Consider the following 10041-nt stretch of genomic DNA (forward strand, 5'->3'; position numbering starts at 1 on the left):
ACCATGCCTGTTGAAAATTTGTTCCAAACTGTTGGGTGACCCTCTAGAATAGTGTGGAAGGTGCTGCAGGAGGCTGCAGTGGGAAGGAGAAAAATCAGCAAAAATCACCTTCCCTTCTCTTATGTTAGCAGACTCCTCAGCTGGATCGAAAGCTGTTCCGCTTGAACTGGATTTCACCCAAAATATTTTCTCCAGTACGCTTTCTTCACAATATGCAAAAGCTACTCTTCCCATGTGTTCATTCTTAAAGACTATGTTGAAAACCCTGGACAAGGCATGGGAAGAGCCAGGAGTGTCACAAATGCAGCATCTGCCAGAATATCAACTCTTGAACATAACAGAGACTTCAGAAATGTCAAGGAAATGTCTCAACCTCACCTATGCAGAAAAAATGATTTAACTTTAAAATATCTGCTACTCTTGGAATAGAGAACAGCTGTGACTTTGTAGCTGATCATTTGACAAAGCGCCATATACTCAAGCTATATTCAGGACTGGGAAAAGTTCACCTGCAAATTAGGAAAAAGCTGTTTGAGGCATTTAGGAGAGTTTAAACAGACAGTACCATATTCATTATGATCAGTAAACAAGCATTGTAACTATGCTAAATCTACATATTCTAGCCAGTAGAAAAGAAACATAAGACAAACCAGGAACCCTGACTTAAAAGCAATGCTTTCTCTATCTGTACTATCAGAAGTGTGATTTGGTCCTCCATATTTGATCACAATGTTCACAGAACTACCTATACTTCCAATTCAGTCTTTGACTGTCTCTTTTACTCAATGCTCCTCCATACTTTAGGCAAAATAAAAACTGCTAGAATCGCCCACTATGGCTCAGAAGGCAGGTATATAAAAAAAGGGAAGAATCCATATCATGTTGGATATTGAGAAGTGACTATAGGAAGCAAAAAGGCAGCATACAAAACTAAAACAATAATCCCAAAGCAATCTCCTGCCCAACACTCAAGGAGAAGTCCAGAACTAGCCATGCCTATGGAGGGAAGGAATGCCCACCTCTTATTTTGAGAGAGGTACAAAGTCTAGTGTTAGGGTTTACTACTAGGTCCAAGAAACAGAACAGTTCTCTTAAATTTTACACAAAATCCAAGCTTGTCTAGCCTAATAGGGTTGATAAAGGGAGCTGTGGTCCCTTTCTGGTCCTGTTCTAACTGCCTCAGGTTTCAATAGGAGTCATTTGCTGCCACTTTTTAAAAGTCACCCACAAACAAATTAAAAAGATGGATAAGATACTAAATTAGGTAAAATTGTTGTTAACTCTACAAAATAATACAGCCTTGTAAAGAAGTCCACAAAAGCTATAAGAATGCAAAAAAAGAGAAATGTATACTAACCTACTTGGGGCTAGCTGACGAGTGATGATGAGTTTGATCCCTTCTGCAGTCTGTTGTGTTTCTATGCTGGCTGCAGAAAAGGGACAAAGCACTCCATCTCACTCACCTACATGGAATTCCTTGTTGCCCATGGCTACCAGGCTAGTGCTGAAATGCATAGTCTCTGATGCTTAAACTATTCAGTAAGGGACCCAACCTCTTTTAAGGAGTCTTGGTCTTTGACCAACAGCAGTATTTGGGTTCAGCTACAAGTCAAAACTGTCTGCTATGCTCCCCAAAGATACGCACACAAATAACAGCTGGCTAATTTTTTTTTAGAACTGTTGGAACTCTACATGACTTTTATTTAAAATGTACATTTCAACAGTAACTTAAAATAATCTGAATTGTTTCTGCTTTCAGGTTCTGTTCTAAGGAGCCTTGTATTTTTTTTTAAATCATAATTGCAGACACTAGCAATAAACTCATGGACAGGGGACAGAGGGCTCCTTCTGATGAGTGGTGTGAATAAATCACAGAATTCTGCAACAGCAACACCCTCTGAGGGACCCCACCACCACCACCCTATTGCCAGAGATTCTTACATACTGCCAAAGCAACAAGAGATTAATGGAATCTTGATCTATGCATTGCACCTTTCTGAGACAAATGGATATCTAGCAGCCAAAATTCCAAGTCACAGGGGACTTTATTTCCACTTTCATGACCCAGTTAATAAAATCTGCTGCTCAGCTCCCAAGTTCTTACCTTTCTGCCGGCAACAGGAACTAAACCAGGAACCTAGATAGCTGCAGGATATATTTAAATGCCTTTTTTTACAGTCTCATACCATGAGCAAAATTTCATAATACAACTAGGAAACCTGGGTTTGTCTGATTTATACTTTTTAATGCACAACAAAAGTATGCAGAAAGCACTCACCAACCTATTTGTCCCTACTATTACATGACTTTCATTTCAAATGCAACCTAAAGGCAGCTGGATATTAAAGTATCAAAAAATAACATAATATAAGGTATAAAACAGACAAACAGCTGCAATGGTTCTAAAGAACAATTAATAAAAATCCATCTAAGGAAAGCAAAGGAACTATATATTTAACTTGGGTGATCAGACAAGGAGAGATGCCCCAGATGGAAGTGCTGATCAAACCCCCCACCCATCCCAATTGAAATATTTCACCAACAAAGCTAAATTACTCAAACAGCACAATCCTATACATGTTTACTCAGAAGAATGTCCCAGGATGTCCCGTGGAGGATATTCCCCCAGGAAGTGTGTTTAGTATTGTAGCCACAGTTATTTTAAAACAAACACAATCTACATATACACTCTCCCCTCTATGAGGAAGAAAACCCACTGATGAATCCAGTCTGCAAAATTCCTAGGGGTGGAGGAACTACACAGCCACACACAAAAGGTCTTTTTAAAAAAATCCCGCAGAATGAGGTTGATACCACAACACAGGAGGGTAGATGCAAACAAACAATAATAGAAACCACATACAAAAGGGAAAATAGAGGGGGTTTTTAGGCATGTGGTTAATAGGACATTGTGGAACAATGAGAGTAAAAGCCACAAATAATTTAAGAAGAGGCTTTCTTCTCTTCCCCTATCTGGTCCATTGGAATTCTATACACACGTACTCTGCCTCTTTCCTCCACATGCTAAATAAAATATCAGTATAAAATTCCAGCTCTATCGTTCCTCCCTGCCTCATCATTTTTGAGCACATGACTCACCCAACAAAGAAATTCCATCCATCGTGACCCCCCACACACCTGTCTTTTGAACACCAAACACCACTCACAGATTAAATCACCCCCAGCCTGGAGGGGGGGGGACTAATTGATACCTCAAGGCTGCACATATTTTCTAGGAACTAAGTCGTGTTGATTTCAAATAAATTAATTTCTAAGTATTGGTACTTTATAATAACATAAATCCCCGGCCGGATCCATTTTCTACTCCAACCACCAATGCTCCCAACAGTGCTCAGCACGGCGATTCATCCAGACATACTGTAGTCACATGCACAAAAGCCGCCCAGACCCCCTCCTCTTTTTGCGATCTCTCTTCTTACTACCCACCCATCCTTAGGGAACAAAAACCATCCCTAGACCACCCCCTCCTTACCCAAGTGTATAAGGTTTGGGCTAGCGCCCGCGAGGAAGCATCTCTCCATCTCTGTGGACTCCTCTCAAACAAACCCCATGGAAGCAGTAAAAAGGAGGTGGGGGATGCTTACTGCATCGAGGGGGGGAAAGACCCCCACCTCCTTACAAGGAAGAACTTCCGGGTAATGGTGAACCTCGTCTGATAAGCAGGTGAAGAGCAATCCTCTCCCTTCTACCTTCTGTCTGGGCTGTACTATTCGGAGGAAACCCCTCCATATATACACAGAGAGCAGGAGGAGGAGGAGGAGGAGATGGAAGCAGAGGCAGCCCTCGTACAGCTTGACATGCCAACAAAGTCTCAATGAAGCAAACTACATGGGGTAAACCATCTGCCCTATAAAAGAGAGGGGGAGAAAGATACACAGAGATGGATGGTGTATAAAGGCAGAACACCCGGATGTCAAACGAATATGTTCTTTCCCATCTTCAGCAGTGGAGATTTCCACTCTCTGTGAGAGCATTAAGTAGGCAGAAATAAGACATGGTGATAGTATTAGCTCACTTCTGCAGACACATGTCATTTAATTTAGTCGGTTTAAAGATGTGCTAGCATGACTATGCCAAGCTCAGCAAAACGTGCGTGCGCACACACAGACAGCCTCAGGTTCTCAGCAGCTCTTGTGCAGGAACAGAACAGCAACCACAAATTTACAAATGCAACTATAACATACATAGCAACCACTAATTTGCACATTTTAATCAGAAGTAAATCACATTTGATGCTCATACACTACCAAACTCACAGTTCAATGCAAAAATAAAAACATGAAAATTACACCAATTTCCACAGCCATTGTCTTTCTAACATATACTTCATTGAAAAAACTCTCTCATCTTCCAACACCAGAAACAAAACTAAAAAGATCACACATACTTCCACATTTATTCTAGAGCTTCAATCAGTTTTAAAACTTTTGTTAATTAAAAATGCCATACTGATCAATCAGGATTTTAAATGGTTTAAATACAAGTAAATTTAAAAAACAAACACAAATTATAAAAACAAACATGGCAAACACCATTTTAAAAGAGGTGGTGCCTGCTGCAGTATCATCAGAACACAAAGTACAGTAAAGGTAAAGATAAAGGGACCCCTGATCATTAGGTCCAGTTGTGGACGACTCTGGGGTTGCGGCGCTCATCTCACTTTATTGGCCGAGGGAGTTGGCATACATGACTAAGCCGCTTCTGGCGAACCAGAGCAGCGCACGGAAACGCCGTTTACCTTCCCACCGGAGCGATACCTATTTATCTACTTGCACTTTGACGTGCTTTTGAACTGATAGGTTGGCAGGAGCAGGGACCGAGCAACGGGAGCTCACCCCGTCATGGGGATTTGAACCACCAACCTTCTGATCGGCAAGCCCTAGGCTCTGTGCCACCCGCGTCCCATTTACAAAGTACAGTAGTAATAGTCAATTCCATTTCACTCATAGTAGACCTATTGAAATTAATGGACAGGTCTTAATCATGTTCATTCATTTCAGTGGTTCTATTCTAAGTAAAACTTAGCTGAATACCACTCAATAGTCTGTGACTGAGGGGGTATGAGTTCAGATGTAGCAGAATGGATTGTACCACTCCAGACTGGAGGTTGGGCAACAAAGTTTTGAATGCTCCACAGTTAAAAGCTAAAGCAGCAGACAAAAATGTTATGGTAGATAGTAGTCCCTTTCTTCTCAACATGCTGGTGTTCTTCTTGCAGGGAACATTTTTACATGGAGGAGCATAAAAAATGGCAACCCCACCTGCAGTCTGAAGTGATAAAATACAATTTCTAGCACCACTTTCTGTTCCATGAGTAAAGCAAGCCTAAGGAGAAATCTGTGCCCCACTTTCCAAAATCCACTGCAACACTCAAGGGCTCACCAGCAAGAAAAATAAATGGGAAAGGGGTTTCTCAAATACAGGAACATTGAAAACCACCAAACTAATGGAACAGCAGGGATACTAGAGCCTAATTACCAAAAGCTGGCTTTCATGGTTTTTGAATAGACCCACTCCGTTTCAACTATTCTGCTGAGACAATTGCTTTTGGCTCTTACTGAAATGCATTCACAAAAAGAACACCCTTAGTACTACCTGCTTCAATAAAAAAACAGGGCTCCTAAACCTTGTAAAAATAAGTATTCCAAACAGTGCACTTCCTCCCATCACAGCATAGCAGAAAAACCTGCATATGCTGAAATTCCCTTTTCTATTAGGACATAAGATGCCTCCATATACTGAGTCAGACCATTGGTTCACCTATCTCAGTGTTGCCTGCACTGACTAGCAGCAGCTCCCAAAGGTTCAGGCAGGAGTCTCTCTCACCCCTATCTTGAGATGCCAGGGATTGAACTTGAAACCTTCTGTATGCAAAGCAGATGTTCTACCACTGACCTAGTGAAGGCACAGGACTACTATCCTATACAGAATTTATAACTATTGCCAGTTGATCCAATCATAATCCTTATCAGTCTTCAGAGTCTGGTCGATGTACAACCCCTGGTGTGCTGGAAGATATATCCCATAAATCCTGAGGTCAGCAATGCTGTGTAAGAAAACCACTTGTGGAGGGCCATAGCTCAGTGGTGGAGCATCCACTTTGAATGCAGTGGTTCAATCCCTTGGTTCAATCCCTAGCATCTCCAGAGATAAACACACACACAATCTCAGTCCCACAAAGAATATGCCTCCAATTACAGGGGCCATTTTTATAGCACTGCTTTGTTTGACCATCCACTCAAAAATGTGTTGTTTTTAATTGAAAGCCCGTAAGAAACAGGAGACCAATATCCCAAAAGCTACCTGCTTTCCTGCAAGCAGAAAGTGTGCTGGAAAACCTTGGACAGAGATATCTGGGAGCAGCAATTAGCACACTGCAGATGACCAATAAAAGAGTAGTTGGGAACCTTATGTCCTCCAAATATGAACTAGGGAATGCATTCCTGTAATGTGTTACTGCCAGGGTGAAGGAATGGCATGCTTTAGTTATTCTCAGAATTAAAAAGAGCGGACCTTTCAGTTCTTTCATGCACTCATAGCTAATGTCCCCCTTCTTACTCCATATTATCACATCTTTATTCTTATCCAATTTCTGCTTCATTCAGATTAGCTCCCATAGCCAAATACTGTAAGCATATTGCCTCCCGAATTAAGGACATGTGTGAGGGAAATCTACAGCGGAAAGTGACAACCGAAAGGAAGGAGGACCAGAGGCAAAAACAAAACGCTGCAGGGCTCAGAAACTCCAGTTTGATCGATGCCCACAACCATATCCCCATCCCGCTTGAGACCCAGCCTGGGCTACGGTGGTTACAGTGCCAAGGAAGGCGATGCCCGCCAAGACACCGCTTTCAATCCCTTCTGGGCGGCCTCAGCCTGTCCTCCCTCACCGGGTTATTGTGGTGAGGAAGGCGGCTGGCGGCCCGGAGGCTGCCTTGAGCCCCTTGCACGTATGTGAGCTTTCCAAAAGGTGATTCGCGGGACTTTTGCACTGAGGAGAGTCGGGACCACGCCGCTCCCCAAGACCTTCTCCGACGGAGCCTCCATTTTAGTTCACTGACCTTTCTTCTTTGGGGGGCGGCGGGTAAAGCGCCCCCCCTCACTCTTGGGCAACTACTTCTCCACAGCCACTGAAACTACCCCCAGAAAAGACCCCGCTGCTGAAACCTCCGTTTCCTCACCATCGCCCGCTAAGATGAGGCGAGGCGGGGAAGGAGGGCGGAGAGGCAGCGCGCGCCAGGGGAGAGAGAGAGAGGATCATCCCCATTGACTTGGCTGCGTCTGCCAGCAGCAGCTCTGCCCCCCCCCCCCCCCGCAAGCCTTGGCATCGGACTATTTGCGCGCGGGGTTTCTTGGGAATTGTAGTTTCTCCTTGTGGGAAGAAAGCGGGCGGGCGGGCGGGGAATGTGGCGGGAGAGTAGCGGCGGGTGAGATTCCACGTCGGCCATTTTGCTTTGCCTCCCGTAATGGGAAGGGATGGCGGGGGGGGGGTGTCGCTGCGTTGCCGCGCATTTTAACGGGAGTTACCTCAGTGTTGACAAGAGAAGGCGCGAAGGCCATGCATTGAGTTGTAAGAATTCTAAGGTCTCAAATGTAGAATAAATGTTCATAAATGTACACGGCAAACACAAAAACATAAGTATATCAACTAGGTGACTGAAATAGTACAGGAGAGCAATCCTGAAGCACATTTTGACTCCCAAATTGACCTCGAATATTTCTCTGCGAGGAAGGAAATGGGAAAAGCTTTCCAATTATCTTTGGACTGTAGGGGCTTGCACCTCCTTGCAAATACAGACTGGCAAGTATCAGGCTGAGCAAACTATCAATATGTGTAAGAGATTCAGGAACTAAAGTATTTACCATCCAAAAGGAATGGCCAGGCTACCCAGAAAATGCAACCAAGTAAGGCGTTATGGGGACACAGGTGGCACTGTGGGTTAAACCACAGAGCCTAGGACGGGGTGAGCTCCCGTTGCTCGGTCCCAGCTCCTGCCAACCTAGCAGTTCGAAAGCACGTCAAAGTGCAAGTAGATAAATAGGTACCACTCCGGCGGGAAGGTAAACGGTGTTTCTGTGCGCAGCTCTGGTTCGACAGAAGCAGCATAGTCCTGCTGGCCACATGACCCGGAAGCTGTACGCCGGCTCCCTCGGCCAATAAAGCGAGATGAGCGCCGCAACCCCCGAGTCATCCGTGACTGGATCTAATAGTCAGGGGTCCCTTTACCTTTACCTTTTAAGGCATTATCTGGTATCCTGGCAGGAGAGAAGCAGCACTCTCAATTTTTTGCTGGAGACTGCCACCTTCTGTGATGTATGTATGGTATTTTGGAGGGTGGTCTTGGGCTGTCTTTATAGGGGCTTGCACATCATTGTTCTGCCTACCTCCTTGCAAGGAGGGGAAGGAACTCTGTTGCAACAAAGATCTGCCTTTCTTTCTATGGATCTATGGATCCATTCATCTCTGACCAATCATGGGCTTAGAGGACTCAGTCCCTTGGGGAACTGGGCAGCAAAAGCCAACACCCCTATTTTTTTCTATAACAATTGTTATACAGTACTGGAACAAGTTTTTTTAAGAATTTTTTTTTTTTAAATCCACGGCATGCTATCTTCTGCTGCCCTGTGGTCCCTCTTTTTTTCCAAACAAAGCAGCAGAAAACAAATGTTATCAACTTCAAACAATATGTGCATCTTTCTGGAAAGAAACTACAGATATAGATTATATTCCTGCACTCCTATATACCCATTCCCTGGGAGAAAATCCCATTGAATACAGTGGAGTTTACTTCTGAGTAGACATGTATCAGTTTGTGTTGCAAGTCACTAAAGGACAATGCCGATTTGTGCCATGAGGCATCTGATCCATAATTTTCCTGATGGAATTCAGCAAAGATGTGAGATGTGTTCAGAGAATCAGGTATTAGTGTCTGGCTGTAAAAAAAATCAGTAAAGATCCCCTACCCAGGATTTTGCACCATTGCAGGGCAGATCTACTCTCATGATCTCACATTGGGTCCTGAGGTATGTTTTTTGGCGGGAATGTGAGAAGAATCTGCACTGAGAAGTAATAATTGAAATAAAGACTGAGGATACTGTCAAGATTAGAAAGTCCAGGATTTAGAACTTTGTGAACGGGAGGAAGGAGGCACTCAAATACCTGTGACTGGTTTTATTTTGCCATCATGCATGATGTTATCAGTCCACATTCTTCCCCTTGCTTCCTGCAGTTCTCTTAAGGTGCTCCCAGACTGGCACTATTTTTGTGTGATTTTCAATCACTTGCAGGCAAATTCAGATTGTATCGTTATACTTGTTTGGGAGTTATTGCACAACAAATCCTCTTCCCCAAAAGTCTGAACTTTTTGTGATAAGGATAGTGATAGGGAAATGCACTTAAAGTGTGGGATAAAATTTGCTTGATGCAACATTATCTAACCTCCCCACAAACAAGTCTGAATGAATTCTCAATAAACAGCCAACATTGTCTTCTGTCCCTGAAAACAAATCAGAATAAAAAGCATTCTTGGCTTTATTTGGTCCTCAGGTTTGACCTGAGAAAGATCTTGTATCTGCTTGCGCTTGGCGGGAAAGGTTTTCCCCAGCTAAATGGCTTCCTGCCATTCATGGAGAGAAGATACATTAGTGTTTGGGATATGTTTTTCAGGTCTGCCAGCTAAGTCTGGCACTGACCAAAGGTCTCAGAAGGGTCATGGCCTGATGACCACACCACCACTCATTGGCACAGCCATAATTTATTTTACTGTGGCCCTGACCTAGCCACTGTGATCCATACGACGGTCACCTCCAGACTTTATTATTGCAACTCACTCTACATGGGGCTGCCCTTGAGACTGACCCAGAAACTCCAGCGGGTGCAGAATGCTGCGGCGAGACTCCTTATGGGGTCCTCGCCGTGGGATCACATTCACCCGGTGCTATACCAGCTGCACTGGCTCCCGGTGGAGTACAGGATCAGGTTTAAGGTGCTGGTTTACCTTTAAAGCCCTATACGGCTTA

At 43.8% G+C, this 10041-nt stretch overlaps 1 protein-coding gene across 18 annotated transcripts in view; it reads right to left on the reverse strand.

Moving 5' to 3' along the window:
• WNK3 (WNK lysine deficient protein kinase 3) overlaps window positions 1–7281 on the reverse strand; it is an 86903-nt gene extending 79622 nt beyond the window's left edge. For 11 of the 18 annotated variants that reach the window (XM_077921648.1, XM_077921647.1, XM_077921642.1 and 8 more), the window contains exon 1: window positions 3494–3830. The gene's annotated coding sequence lies outside the window, so the exon portion shown is untranslated. Of the gene's footprint in view, window positions 1–1357; window positions 1428–3212; window positions 3339–3493; window positions 3833–7082 lie in introns of those variants that run through there. The other 7 variants (XM_077921653.1, XM_077921652.1, XM_077921636.1 and 4 more) reach the window with 6 other exon arrangements.
• Between the last annotated feature and the right edge of the window lie 2760 nt (window positions 7282–10041).

This window comes from Podarcis muralis, chromosome 17, assembly GCF_964188315.1.
Source record: "Podarcis muralis chromosome 17, rPodMur119.hap1.1, whole genome shotgun sequence".
NCBI classification, from domain to species: domain Eukaryota; kingdom Metazoa; phylum Chordata; class Lepidosauria; order Squamata; family Lacertidae; genus Podarcis; species Podarcis muralis.